Source organism: Podarcis tiliguerta, assembly GCF_965153285.1.
Source record: "Podarcis tiliguerta genome assembly, chromosome: 12".
NCBI lineage: Eukaryota > Metazoa > Chordata > Lepidosauria > Squamata > Lacertidae > Podarcis > Podarcis tiliguerta.
In genome coordinates this window covers 45,887,008-45,902,693 of record NC_139545.1, presented here as the reverse complement: position 1 = coordinate 45,902,693, position 15,686 = coordinate 45,887,008, and the positions used below count along the sequence as shown (strand labels likewise).

The 15,686-nt window shown below is 41.8% G+C and overlaps 1 protein-coding gene across 28 annotated transcripts in view; it reads left to right on the top strand.

Moving 5' to 3' along the window:
• ZMYND11 (zinc finger MYND-type containing 11) overlaps window positions 1-15,686 on the top strand; it is a 101,333-nt gene that overhangs the window by 14,038 nt on the left and 71,609 nt on the right. For 8 of the 28 annotated variants that reach the window (XM_083406404.1, XM_083406398.1, XM_083406412.1 and 5 more), the window contains exon 2: window positions 11,770-11,840. The exons of the other annotated variants lie outside the window; for them this stretch is intronic. The gene's annotated coding sequence lies outside the window, so the exon portion shown is untranslated. The remainder of the gene's footprint in view (window positions 1-11,769; window positions 11,841-15,686) is intronic. 28 annotated transcript variants of the gene reach the window in all.

Here is a 15,686-nt window from a genome sequence, read left to right as displayed (position 1 = left end):
GACCTATTTCTGTGCTATTTTCACTAAAAACAGAAACATAACTTACAATGCTACTTGAGGTGAGAGTCTCTTAACAGAACATTGCTTCCTACAATTATTTCAGGGGAGTTCAGACAAATGGGTAGAGTCTCATTGTGAGACTTTTGAGAGTTGAGCATTCATTTGGACCCTGAGTGAGAACCCGGAGGCTGAATGTGTGTCAAAAGGAAAAGGAATTGATGTTGATTTTATATATATTAGTAGCTTTGGATTAATGTAACATTTCTGAACGGAACTGTTTATTATTGTAATATTTTGTTCTGCTGTCGCTTCAGTTTTTTTGTACACCACTTAAGAGATATTTTTTCAACATATGAAGCCGTATAGGAATTAAATAATCAAATAACAGAATAATATTTAGGAGCACTGTGTTGTAATGTTATAATATAGTATTTGAGTCATACAGTAAGCTGCCTTTTACTGAAATATTGGTTCATCTAGTCAAAACATGTCTACACTGGCTGACACCCGCTCTCCAGGGTCTCAGGCAAATTTTTCCTGGCCCTGTCACTATCGGAGGGCAGATCCGCACCATTTAAAACGCATTTAACACACATTTGAACCACATTACTTCTCCCAAAGAATCCTGGGAAGTGTGGCTTGCCCCTTACAAATATGCATTTCTCAGTACCTTCAACGAAGTACAGTTCCATCAAGGGCTTTAAATGTTTTGAATATATGGTGTGGATCTGCCCTAAAAATATTTCACTGCAGATCCTGGGGACTGAACCATGGGCCTTCTGTATACACGATACATTGACTTGTACTTTGCACTCCTCCCTCCTAAAGCAAGGGCAACCACTTCAGTATTTATTACAGATGGCACATTCTTTGTCCAGGAAACTGAGTGGATTAATTTAAATCCAGGCGAGTTAAAACCATTATTTAAATTGCCAAGGGGGAAAAAATGATCTAAGGTTGCGATCCCTTTACACACCTACCTTGCAGTCCTTCCGAACTCATTGGGACTCACTTCTGACCTGGTGTGCGTTTGGCTGTACTGTAAGCCATTGATTTAAATCAGTTTTGGCATTGCATACTTCATACATTTCCTGAACAAGGATGTGTACTAATTAGTTGCAACAATATTTCATAGTATGTTATAATCATTAAAAGATATTGGTTTGCAACTGAGTAGAACCTTTTATACAATCTAGGAACAGAATCCAGTCTTGGAGCAGGTATAAAATAGACCCAGATTGTAAGTTTCATTCCGTGCAGTAGCAGAGTTGCAAGCATGGAGTACAACTCGTCTTCAGTTTATCGGATGGGGGGGGGGGGCAGTTAGGATCCAAGCCTTAGCCTAGGCGCCACCAACTTTATGCACCAACTCCCATTGGCATTTCACGGCACAGTTGCATCACATGACAGCATGGGTGCAGGGAACAGCCTTCGCTGCCATTTTGTTGCTGTGGGTTTGTTTTTAAGCCCCCCCCCCCCCAAATCTTTTTGTCATCTTGTCGTGCTTGATTTCCCCCTCCCTCCGCAGCTTTTAATCAGTAGACGCTGCTCCGTTGCTAAAATCTCTCCACTACTTAAATATAGTGAGAGGCAATCAGTACCCAATTACATATCTTCATATTAACTAATGAATTGCCTTTTTAGATATGCCACCATAGTTTAATAATAAATTTAATATCTGAATCTGATGTTTTTAAGTAATAACAATCCGAATATGTTGCCGAGGCTTATTATGTGCCGCTTAATTTGTATTGATGAAAACTTGTTAAAATTAAAAACGTTATGAGGTGATTTGTTTTTCCCTCACGGTGGTGGAAAAAACTAAACAAAACAGCTTTTCTCCAAGATTTTACCAATAAAAATTATTCCTAGTAATTACTGTGCCAATCTTGTGCTGAATTAATGAAATTCTGCGATAGGGCTGCTCATTTACTGCTTCTTAAAGCAACTCCCAAATTACAGGGGGGAAATGTCTTCTTTTTTTTTATGATGTGTTTGTCTCCCGCCTTCCTCGTGTATTTAAACGATGGCTCCAGCTCGTGTATTTTTGGACTGTAGTGCTGGTGCCATTAAAGATAAATCACTAAAATGGCACCATTTTGCTGTTCTGGTAGATAATGAATTGGTGACAGATATTTCTGAATTCCGTTTTGAACGTTCACTCATATTCTCATTTAATTATGTGAAGCATTGTAACTAATCACTGCACTTTCAAAGATCTCACTAGAACAGGGATGTCAACCACCGTGATCTGGCTGGCTTCCAGGCTGGGTAATTATGTTCTGCCATTCTGAATTCCTCCCGCAGTTTCGACTGGATGTTACGACAATTATTTATTTACACAGAACGCATATGAATGCTGGCTGCTTGCAGCGCGGTACTGCTTGCTGCCTCACAAAAGCGGCAAAAATCCCAGCTCCCTAATAATTTTAAATTTTGTCTCTAAAAAGAGGCGAGGATGCCTAGCGGAAAGAAGAGGTAGGATTTCAGAAGATTGCGAGCGGGGAGCGTGTATGGGGATCCTTTACCTGCGTATAAAATGGAGGAAGAATACATTAGAAGGAAGGAGAACACATTCTTAATCATTAAAGATACATGAATTGGAACAGGACAAAACGATAAGGGGAAACGGAAAGGGCCGTTTTATGGAGAGAATGATAGAAGCATATACTTTTATAAACTTGATGGCTGTGTTCATGTAACTTCCTGGGCTGGCACCATCAGGGAGGAGAGAGATTCCACCCTCAGAAGCCCAAGTCACCTAACATGCATTGTGACCTAACACTTGCTTCTTCAGCCTGTGTAGGGGTAGTATCCTGGCAAGCTGTGTGAACTGGGCCAAATAATCTTATGGCTCCTTAAGGGCTGGCCTATACAGTGGTACCTCAGGTTAAGTGCTTAATTCGTTCCAGAGGTCTGTTCTTAATCTGAAACTGTTCTTAACCTGAAGCACCACTTTAGCTACTTGAGCCTCCCGCTGCTGCTGCACCGCCGGAGCACGATTTCTGTTCTCATCCTGAAGCAAAGTTCTTAACCTGAAGCACTATTTCTGGGTTAGCGGAGTCTGTAACCTGAAGCGTATGTAACCTGAAGCATCTGTAAACCCGAGGTACCACTGTACATGCAACAGAACGAAGGTGGTAGAATAGATGGAATCATTGCAGGTTGCAAGTGAGAATAATATTTTTTTTAATGTTCCCTCATGTTTTGGGAGGAACACACATAGGTTTCCTTCCCAGCTCTCTTCCGGCTCTGCTAGTTTTGTTATTTTCAGGAATATTTTTTCCCCACAGGGAAGGATTAAAAAATGGTGCCTCCCCTGCCTTCAGTCTGAAATTTTATCATCCATTCTACCGGTTCTTCAGGGCTCTGCCACTGCATTTACAGCCTTCCTTCTCATGCAGATCAAGCTATATTGGATATCTGGCCATGAACTTTCATAGGGTACAACCCACAGCATCAATCACATGTCATGCATCTTATTTGATATTCATAGCTGTGGTGGTCATATCTGCACACTGCCGTGAATTCTGATATGCAATGGGGTGGTGCAAAAAAAAATATGTCTTAAATAAATAGAAATATCTGCCAGAAACTAGATGGCATGGCTCAGATTTTGTGATGTTAACAAGGGAGATTCCACGTTTGTACTGTATTTAACAATTACCTTTTATTCTTCAAGAAAATTATAGAGGGTGCTTTTGACAAACAAAATATATAAATATCTGGAAGCAAGCAACGTTTCTCACCCCTTGCCTACCCTTCCTATTAACCTGATGCAGTGCAATTCTGTGCATGTCTCCTCAAAAGCAGGCCTCACTCGGTTCAGCAGGATCTACTCCCAAGAGTAAGTTTGCTTAGAATTGCATTCTTACACACTTGGTCCATCTAACCCAGAATTGTATAAACAGGCTAGCATTGCTTCTCCGGGTCCTCAAGCCAGAGGTCTTTCCCAGTCTTTCTTCCTGTGACAACAGGATTTAGACCTTAGGACTTCTGTTTGCAAAACATGCCCTCTGTGGGTTTCGTCATAAGAACCTTCCCCTTGACAGTTAGCTAGAAAGCCATCAAAAGCTGGTGATGCTAAATGAAAGCCACAAATGTAAATGAAATCCACAAATGTAAATCGGGAGAAGCTTCACCAATTTGAAAATGCAATGACTATTTACAAAGCAAATCCTGATTGTATTGAGTTAAGTTCGACTTTAAAAGCTGTTTCTTTGGATGTGAGCTGTGCAGTCGTCTGCGTGCCTTGGCTTTTTGCCCAGGTTACACGTTTCCTTAATGATAGGGGTTTGATCCAGAGCAGTAGAGCATGAGCAAGGATACACGATTTGCACGTGCATCAACAGGATGAAAGGCCTAATTAAATGGGTGTGGCATGCATGTGAATGGGATTTAAGCAGTCCCAGATCTGTACGTGGCAATCAGCTGCTGGCAAAGAACAGCCCCTTTCTCCTGGTGCATTGCATGATCCACTTTGGAACTTTTTGTATCGAGATCTTTATTTGAATAATAGTAGGAACAACATGCTGTGCCTGTTCCCATGTTCACAGATGAAAAAGCACAAATGATAAGCGGAGTTTGAGAAACCAATATGTGTTTTTGTTTTGAACTACTGTCCTAGTAATTTGTGGCTGCAAGTGATTTTTGTTCATGTGTTTTTAATACCATTATAATTTTATTTTGGGGGCCACTTATCTGCTCATATCTTAAAGAAGGATGTGTAAGTAAGGCTTCAACCTTATGCTCGCATAGCAGGGAGCAAGTTCCATTGAAAGTGTGACTTCGCTTTTGAGTAAATGTGCATAGGATTGTATTGCATGCCTGGAATAGATCTCAGCGCTTATTCTTGATAAAGATTTAAGGGTGGACATTGAACTGGATTAGTCTAATGTCTTATTGCTCAAGAGTCGTTTCAGATGTTACCGTTCACTTACTCGCATCTTAGACCTAGATAACATATGAGAAGGGTGCTTTGATCTGATAATCCGGACTTGGGTCTGGATTTACTTATAACACGTCAGAAACTAGATCGGTTAACAATAAATGTTACTCCTACCTACTTAAAACCTGCATTGAGTAAAATCCAGTGACCAAGACTCCATGGGATTCATTATAGTCCTTCCTGTTATGGTATATAAGTTGCAAATTCTAAATTTACTAGGGAGCCTTTAAATTTTGATTGGGAACTTTTCTGAAAGCTATGTGGTTCATTAGTGTTTGCTTACATACCAATGCAGGAATAGTTTATTCCATTTATATGGCTTCCTGTTGAAAGCCTGCACACATTTTTAAAAACTGCCTTCCTTCCCCATTTTTCTTCAAGAGTACAGGGCAGCCCACAACAGCTAAAAATGAAGGGTTCGTGGTGTTGGAGAGCTGCATCTCAAAATACGACATTTCGGGCAGCCAAAATAAAAGGTTCTGTAAGGCAAAATTGCTGAAATAATTTCTGTACTAAAGCTACTGGAACGTGGCCAACAAATATACATATATACATATTTAAAAGATCTTAATGTGTCAGCAAATGAATAAATCTGTTATAACTAAAACAGGCAATGTTGGAGAACTATTTGTGAATAACCTTACTATAACCTTGGAAGAGTGTTACAGATTAATGAGTGTAAGGCCAGGGCTAGGGAGCCTCGGGTTCAAATCTCGGCTCTTCCATAAACCTCGATGGTTGAACTTGGGCCAGTCACTCTTTTTCAGCCTAACCTATTTCATAGGATTGTTGTGAGGTTAAAAAGTGGATTGTGTGAGGTGTGTACGCCAGTCTGAACTCCTTTGAAGAAAGGCAGGATAAAACTGGAATGAAGAAAATATATAGGTCAAGGTGTGACCAAAATAGGAACAGAGTTGTCTTGAACCACAGCAAAAGTCAGGGGAAAGCAGCGATAAGACTAAAGAAAGGTCTGGAACTGCAACTATAGTCCTCTGCAAAAAATGATCTTGGGAAACAAACTAAACCCGATGGCCTCAGTCGAAGTACAGTGGTACCTTGGTTTAAGAACAACTTAGTTTATGAACAACTTGGATTAAGAACGCTGCAAACCCGGAAGTAGGTGTTTTGGTTTGTGAACTTTGCCTTGGAATATGACCATGTTTTGCTTCCTGTTGAGTGTGTTCCATTTGTAAATTGAGTCCTCTGCTGCTATGGGGAAGCACGCCTTGGTTTATGAACGCTTTGGTTTAAGAATGGACTTCCGGAACGGATTAAGTTCCTAAACCAAGGTACCACTGTACCAAATATCAGTGATCTGTTTACTATCTACAAGATGAGTTTGCTGAACAAATGATGAGTGCTTTAATCTTTGACACCTGTTGTGGGTAGGCAGGTGCCTAGATCCAGACTTCCCAACCTCTAAAAACAAGTTGTCATAGCTGACAACACAGACCACCCATGTGGTGGGCAAGAAGTGTCATGCAGGCTTCTCCTTGATGCCGAATATAGATATCCTGTCCACTACTCCACTCGACACACTTTTCAACTTTTTGCAGATGGTTGGACTGCATCCAGTAGGTGGTGGTTGTCTCTAGGGACCTTGGTAGGACAGGGATCAAATTGCAACCTCTTCATGCAGCTGGGTATTCGCTGTGAGCTTCTTGCTGCATGTGTCTCAGCTGGAAGTGGCGTCAAATCTCAGCGTTCAGTAATTATCCCTCTTAACAGTTAAAACTCCATTTTAAGATCTATAACCTATGAGAGTTGGTCAGTCCTCTACGTGGGTGGCCAAACTCCATCAGGGGATTGTGGCATACCTTAGCCAGGGCACAGAGCACAGGTGGGCTCTGTGTGTGGCCCCCAACACAACCTGAAGCTGCTTTGTACCTTCCCATCATAGTTTCTTTCAGTTTGTTCCTAACTTGGCTGGGTTGTGTGTGGGGGCAAAATACTGCAGCCATATAACACCTTGCTTGAGGAATTTGTAGCCAGGGCCAGTCTGCTACCTGGCCAAGTTCAAGGTGTTGGTGCTAACATATGAAGCCCTTTCCAGCTCAGGACTGCTAACTTGAAAGATCGCCTTATCCCTTCAGTGTTAGAAACTGAGATATGAAAGCTAGGAGCTAAGTGGCACCTTAGACCTAGGTTATGGGCGCAACAACTGAGTGTTTACGCTTTTTTAATGACAAGAATGCAAAGCTGAAAATGAACGAGCTGCAGCTAAATTATTATGTTCATTTTTCACACGGTCTAGTCCCTCCCCTGCCTACCCCCCCTAATATTCTTAAGAGGGTCTCTTCTCCAGTCTTCAGAGAGTAGCTAGAAGTGGGGAGGCAGAAAAAGGTCCTCCTTTCCTTCCACTCTGCAGTTTTAATCTGAAATCTTACGCACAGTCCTGCGCCCAGAGCTCAGAAACTGCTCACGCTAATGAAATTCCCTGACGCAAAATACACCTAGAACAATGGGAGTTTCGAACACTTTATCCCTTATATATCCAGTAGGTCACTGCGGTCTGCTGGAGAGATTCTCCTGCAAGTTCTAAAGATATCAGAAGCTCACTCCACAGTAACACAAAACAGTGCTTTCCGTATGGCTGCCCCCATCAAGATATGACAGGCACCCTCTAGCCCCACTTTCCAGAAACTGAAGACATTTCCCTCCGACAGATTTTCAGTTTGATGAATGAGTCTCTGCCATGGGTGTCTATTTTGTATTGGGTTTTTTGTGTTTATTTAAAATATATCTGTTGGTTTGGTTTTTGTGTTGTTTTCACTGTTTCTTCGCTAGTTTTATTTGAGACGTGTGCATTGAGTGTGATTAAATAAATCATGTACATATTGCACATTACCATTGCTTGCATAATGTTTGTAGTCTAAAAACATAAAGGTAGTTAATACAGCCCCCATTTGCTTGCACAATTTCCATTCTTGACCTCACCTGAACGTGCATATTGCAGCAATTTCTGCTCTCTTTTCTGTTTCTGATGAAATTCTCGGACATCCTACTTAATAGTTGGTGCTAAGAAAATGTATATATCTGTAGGTCCGTAGAAACATCAGTAATACGTGGCATGTTGGGAACTTCAAAGCCAGTGTGGTGTAGTGGTTAAGAGCGGTAGACTCGTAATCTGGGGAACCGGGTTCGCGTCTCCGCTCGTCCACATGCAGCTGCTGGGTGACCTTGGGCCAGTCACACTTCTTCGAAGTCTCTCAGCCCCACTCACCTCACAGAGTGTTTGTTGTGGGGGAGGAAGGGAAAGGAGAATGTTAGCCGCTTTGAGACTCCTTAAAGGGAGTGAAAGGCGGGATATCAAATCCAAACTCTTCTTCTTCTTCTTCTTCTTTTCTGCTTCAGTCTGGAACCATGACTGTACCAAAATCAAGATATCTGTTCTTGTGTCTCTCTTCTCTGCCCCCCCCCATACACACTCCTTCCCTCTCTTTCCTCTACTTTGATAAATAGACATTTGCTCTCCTTTGCACCCAGCGATAGCCAAATATGCGCATATGTCGCATCCCAAGACACATCCAGTCACAAGTCTGCACACATGTGAACCATCCTCTCAAATATATACATGGGCCCATTTCTCCCTTCAATCAATAGCTATGGAAGGAAGCAGCCTTTGATGTTCTGTAGAAGGCAGACAAAAGCACTTCCTCTTTAACCCTTTTCTCTTTCTCTCCCCCTCGCCTCATTCTTGTCCGTTCTCTGAAGCCACAGCCAGTTCCTCCTTGGAACAAGCATTGTATACACATCTTAAGGTGTATGAACACTGAACGATAAAGCTGCATGTTGTAGCGTTGGAGACTTGTTTTAAGAACCCGTTTCTATTGACAAACAAATTCTGGGCTTGGTAATAGGATGAAGTGCAATCCTCAAAAACAACAATACCCCAAGCTGCTTGATAATAATTTGTCTTATATTACGTATTGCAAGCAGCATCCCTCAGGAGGAGATTTTGGGCCAGATTCAACGAAATAGTGGCTCTTGTAGGAGCAGTGAGTCCTGCTAGGACAACAGGAATTCCCTCCCAAATTGGCTCCAGGGGTCAAGAGAAACCCCAGAGCAGTGTGTTACAGCAAGTGAGCAGAAAAGCTTGCATTTGACAGCATGATCGCATTAGCACACAGCTGAATTCCTTCTTTTGGATCCACTTCAATCTGTTTCTGTTCCATTGTTGGCCCCTCTCTCTGGATTGTTTGTGAGAAAGCCGAAACAGGTTTTATTTCATAATCTGTCATCATCTCTTGCCCTTCGGTGCTTGCAGCAACTGTGGTTTTCCACAAAGTGAGGTGTGACTCTTTGCTGGGTTGCAGCCGTTTCAACTCTGGGTCGTATTGGTAAGCTACATCTTACAATTTGCTGAAAAGCAAAAGGCTCAGGACTGTGCCTTTCTGTCCTTGCAGAGAAATGGTCAGGAGCCATTGCTATAGCAGTACACCACTGTGACGTGTTGCTCTGTACCAGTGTTGTGAGCCAGGGCATGGTACTACTGCAAAATGATGGGTTGATTCTTTTGCAGTTAAATGGCTGTAAATAAGACATGGAAGAAGTGGTGCGGCCGAAGAATTATAAATATTTTACTTATACCCCATGCAAGAATATTTTTGGTGTCCTGTTTATGAATATATTAGCAGCCTCGTACCCAGTGCTGCTCTGTAATTTAAAGAAACAAAAAAAATCAGTGCATCCAGTTGTATCCAAACATAGACGAAAACCTGCTCCTCGATCTCTGGAGCCACCATGCAGAATTTGGTTACCTGTCCAAATGCATAGTGAACAAGCAACTTTCTGTCCTTTGGTCCATCTTGCCCGGTTCTGTCTACTGTGATTGGTAGCAGTTATTCAGGATCTCAGGTAGAGGTTCTTCCTAGATCTCCTACCTGGAGAACATCCTACTTGCAAGGCGTGTGTTCCACCACTGAGCTATGGCCCCTTCACAATCCGAGCGCCCAGTAATCTGACAGCAGCCTGTTTTAGCAGCTGCGTAGCACAAAGTAGCCAATGGGATGAACTACAGCCGCCACCACCCTGACTGCTGACATGCTAGTGAGAGTTGGGAGTCCCAACATCTGGAGGGCACCATGTTGGCTACCCAAGGCACAGCAGGCCTTTCCTCCTAGCCTGCTCTAGCCCCTCTCTGCACTGCCAGTTCTGCCTTTTAAATATTCTTGCATGAATATACTTTTTCTTTTCTTTACCTGTTGCAGGCTTAAAAACTGAAAGTTTTCTTTTTCCCCATTTGGTAAAATGTGTGTCAAAACACACAGGACAGGGTGATGCAAAGGCAGCCTAACAAAGAGCAGCAGTGCCTGTTTTTTTTACTCCTGCAAGTGAGCAAGCCTGGGCCTCTGTTTAGTACGTGCTTCATTCTGATAGTTTGGTGTTAGGAACCTTTTCTCCCTGGTCTGGCTGATTTCCCTGTAGTTTTTGCCTTTAGCCAGAACCTGCCTGAGTCCTGGTCTGGGAAAGAGGCGGGATATAAAAAAATAAAATACAACAACTATAATAATATATCCCCAAGATCCCAAATATAAGCATTGACTCTGCAGATCTTCTTTCAGCCGTTTGTTGTTACTCCCATTCCTGTTCATGATACCCTCACCATACATTAAGACTACATGCCTTTCCCCCAGAGAGTCCTGGGAAATGTAGTTTACCGCTCACAGAGCTTCAGTCCCCAGCACCCTTAGCAAACTACTGTCTCTTAGCAAACTACTGTCCCAGGATTCATTGAGCAAACTGTTGTGCTTTAAATGCGTGGTGTTGATGCAGTCCTGTGCATTTTGCCTCCCAGGCGGCATTCAGGTGTGGAATCTATTGCATATGTTTCACTGGTTATAATGCTAGCGCTTCTATCCTGATTTTAACGTTCCTTTTGCACTGCAGTAGCTGCTGTGTTAAGGAACTGCGACTCTTTGATCAATATGCTGCCACATCTCACGAAATTTTAAACGGCAGAAAAGAACTGGGCACTGGGATACTGCTCCACATTTCATCATATCAGGAAAACTGCAGGAAAATTACAGTGCAACCTTCTGCAATTTTCCAAGTTAAAAGGGTTGCAAACAATTCCTCTCTCCCCCCCCCCCCCCCCCAGATTTCCAGAAGGGGCTTTTACATCACATGAAACAGGAAGATAGAAAGAAATGTTGGGAAGGGGGAATAAAATGCCATCTGAATGCCACCCCAAGAAGCCCCTATTTGCTGCTATGGCAGGATTTAAGATTTTGTTTTGTCCCTATTAGAGTAAGTAGTGCATACATACATATATATATATATATATATATGTGTGTGTGTGTGTGTGTGTGTGTGTATGTATACCATATATATATATATATATATATATATATATATATATATATATATATGGTATAAGTTCTTCTTCCACATAATTGAAGGGAATTTGCTTTCACAGGATCTTGTGATGGTCACTAGCTTAGGTGACCTTAAAAAACGGGGGGGGGGGGAGATAGATGCAAAAAAGCGCTAATTTTTATTTTTTATTTTTTTGAAAAGGGAAAAGGATTAGACTACTTGCATGAAATCACATCTACCAACAGCTGTTGCCCATGATGGGTCCTTCTGAGTATGCTAGGAATCAGAGGTTGCCACGGTATTCCTGCCCCATGGATGAATTTTCTTCCAGGGGCATCTTGGCCTCCCAAATAAATAAAAAAAGCATTATAGACAGAACAAAGCTGTAAGATCAGCAGATGCATCAGAGCCCTGCGGTTGCTGGTTCAGGTGACTGGCTTGCGTTCGTAAACTCACATGGCTGTCATTTGATTCCATTTTTTCCTCTCCTTGTTCCTGTCTAGTATCCCAGCATCTCTGACGTCTGCATAAATCATTGGCCTTTCGTCATCATAAGCCCCTGACAATTTTTGAAGTAGGTGTTTCTTTTGTTCTTGCAATGTTGTGTGTTCTTGTCAGCGGCCCCTTTGCCTAGGATTAAATAACCTCACGTATATAAAATTCAGTTGCGAAGGAGTCCACCTACTGATCACTTGCCGCTCTCAGTTCAGTGCCCACTATTGTATTCTAATCAACAATCTGGAGTGCAATCAGGAGCAATGTTCAGAATTCACCAGGTGCATTTTGCACCTGGCTATCGGCCACCTGCGACCAAGTGAAGATGGCCCATTGCCAGGATGGTGCCTGACGTCTCCACCATCTGGAGGTTCATGCCAGGGGATCCTTGGATCCTGACTGTTTTCACACGCTAACAGCGCATCCTTTGGAATTCTATCTGGGTTATTTTATCTGCACAATCGGAACAAATTTCAGGAACAAAAAATGGTATTGAAAAATACAACTTTCGAGCTGCCTGGCCCCAAAATGGCAGTTTGACATTCTGTTTAAACCCTGGTTCAAGGCACCATTTAGTACCTATATACCTGAGTTTCTAACACTGCTATAAGGAGCCAGGTTTCTGGAGGGAAGCCATGTGTTAGGGGTGACAGATGCCAGGCTTCTCTGGGCAAACTGACTAGAATCTCCCTTGTCCAGGATTACGAACAACAGTGTATGCATATACTGAAGGTGGCTGTATATAACAACCAAAACAAAGCCAACAGCACTGGGGTTGGTGGGTGGGAATCCGCTCTTGTCGAACTGTCCTCCAACTCCTGATCAACTTTACTTTTTATGTGATTCATCTGGTTAGGCATTTTAAAGCTCTGAGCCACCTTGGGTGCCTTGACAGAAAGGTGGTACATAAAGGCAAATAAACTGTTGTATGCAATGCAACGTTTAATATACAGTGGTACCTCGGGTTACATACGCTTCAGGTTACAGACTCCGCTAACCCAGAAATAGTGCTTCAGGTTAAGAACTTTGCTTCAGGATGAGAACAGAAATCGTGTTCCTGCGGCGCGGCAGCAGCAGGAGGCCCCCTTAGCTGAAGGCAGCCCTGTTTGGGGAAGCTTTTAGTATTTGATGTATTACAGTATTTTAATATTTTGGAGCCACCCAGAGTGGCTGGGGAAGCCCAGCCAGATGGGTGGGGTATAAATAATAAATTATTATTATTATTAAGTGGTGCTTCAGGTTAAGAACAGTTTCAGGTTAAGTACGGACCTCCGGAACAAATTAAGTACTTAACCCGAGGTACCACTGTACACTGATAGAGGAATAATCTTCCGAGGCACTTAATATTAAAATACACGTGCCACGTTGAAACAAACAATTGCATATGATAAGAAGAGGCAACAGGACCGCAGTGGGCATTCAACTGTCTGTTGAGTGACCAAGGAGACATTGTTCTAGATATAGGTAGGTAGCCGTGTTGGTCTGCCGTAGTCGAAACAAAATAAGAAAATTCCTTCTAGTAGCACAGTGTATCTGAAGAAGTGTGCATGCATACCAATAACAAACTTAGTTGGTCTCTAAGGTGCTACTGGAAGGAAATTTTTTAATTTTGTTTCAAAGAGACATTGCGACAGTCTTTGCTAACCCTGTGCCCTTCAGACATTTTGGCTATGATGGCTGAGGCTGATGGGGTTTGTAGTCCAGATTGGAGGCTGAAATAAGTTAGGGTTGCCATACGCCTGGAATTTCCTGGACATAGCCGGAATAAGGTAGTCGGAATCAAGTATCTAGGCGGAAATGGCTGGGGAAATCTGGATGTATGGCAGCCCATGTCGGAAGTCTTGTTTTTGCCGAATTTCCTTAAAGCTCAACAACTTTTGCATCCGGTGTTTTACTTTTTGAAAGATGGCAACCCAAAATAAGTGGTGTTAGTTTACTCTCTCGGGAAAGTTTTTATCCTGTCCATTCAGACATACAGTACTGCTCACATTACAAAACACATTTGCACAATGCTATCTTCTTGTTTTAAATGTTGAAACAATGTTACTTGAATTGCCATTTTGTATATTAGCTGGTACCTTTTCCCTAAGCAATGGCATGGGAATGTGAGTTACAAAGTTGAATGTGCATTACATAAACTGATTTTGTGTTGCGTGGTTGGTCCTGCAAAGACAGCAGACCTTGAAGTTGTTTTGCTATCATTTTTTCAGCAAGATAGCCTCCCTTAACACATACACACCCCTTTCGAGTTTCCAAAATTTGAAGCTCACAAAAATGAATTTGCTCATTTAAAAAATGAGATTTTCCCATAATACAGTGAAATTGCGAAAACAAACAAACCTCTATTTATTTATTTATTTATTTATACATACATACATACATAACATACATACCCCGCCCATCTGGCTTGGTTTCCCCAGCCACTCTGGGCGGCTTCCTACGAAAGGTTAAGAATACATTAAAACATCAGTCATTAAAAACTTCCCTAAACAGGGAAGGAGAACAACAAAACAAAGGAGAAAAACAAGAAGAAAAGAAACGAACAATAGAAATAAAGAGAGGAAATATAGAGAAAGAGAAAATAAAATAAATCAAAAGAAAAGAAAGATTAGCAAAAAAATACAGAAAAGGAACTTCTGATTTTCCTTCTGCTGTTTACATAAAAAAATAAAATATGATTACTTAAAACCTTCGGTCCATGCGAACATCCATCTTCTCCACTTTCAGTTAAACAGTACTGTATTTCCTTTAAGTTAAAGTGTCTCACAATCAATCATTTCTTTTTCCCCAGGAAAAGTCTGAGATGGGGGTCCCTAATTGTTATTATTATTAATAAATGTTAGCCATATTTTATCTCTTATTGATTCCCAACACTCTTACTCCATACTGAGTGAGAAGATGTTGCTTTTAGGGAGTAGGGGAACAAGTCGTTAAGCCCCGGGATGCGGAAATGCCACCAAACCTGTTTAGAGGATTTTTGGGTATCAGTCACTGATATAAAATTTAAGAAGACTGTGTTGATTCTCTAGGGTGTCACTTTCCTGATTACAGCAGTTTATAGATTCTAAAAGGGGATCTGTTCATCTGTTGCGGGGGGGGGGGGGGAGAACAAATAGTCCTGTGGCACATTACAGATTGACAAATTTTATTATGGTATGGACTTTATGTGAGTCGGGAGGGGGAAGCTGTATTGGGTTCAGAGGGAAATGTCCAGAAAGTAGCAGTTCAGTTGGAGGTAGAATAAAATAAGCACAGCGATCCTTTACAAGAGCACCTAAAATACGCAGTAAAAAGCAATAGATGGTTTGTAAATGGATGTAATAGATATTTAAAATTATTGGGTGGTTTTGATGTGGGTTTTTTTTTTTTATTGGCTTTTGCGGATGGATTATTCTGCCTTTATTCAGCTGATTTATTTATTTATTCTTTTATCTATAACATTTTTATCCAAAGAAAGGCTCCTAGAGCGGTTTACAGACAGACAGTCGCTGCCTCAAACTTACAAACTGAAAGACATGACACAAAAGGAAAAGGGATTGGGAGGGAGGAGGGAAAAAAGCAAACTTAGGCACTGTTTCTTAGTTGCAAAGTTCTTGTAATGAGCAGCTGGAATGGAATTATGGAGTGGTTTTTATATGATGTCTAGATTCATCCAATGCTGTGATTTTATGCATCAGTGAACTACTTTGAAATGCGTTGCGTGCATCTATACAAGCATTTTTTTTACTTGCTACATTTATATCCCAATGTTTTTCTGGGGGTCTCTTAAGGGGAAGCTTATCCTCAATTGAAAAACCAAACCTGCGAGGTCAAATAAGGCCGAGAACAGGAGCGGAGGAAACTGAGTCAGACCATTGTTTCATCTAGTGCAGCATTGTCTACAGTGGCTGGGAGTGGCTCCCTGGTTTCAGTCGTGTCCTCCTAC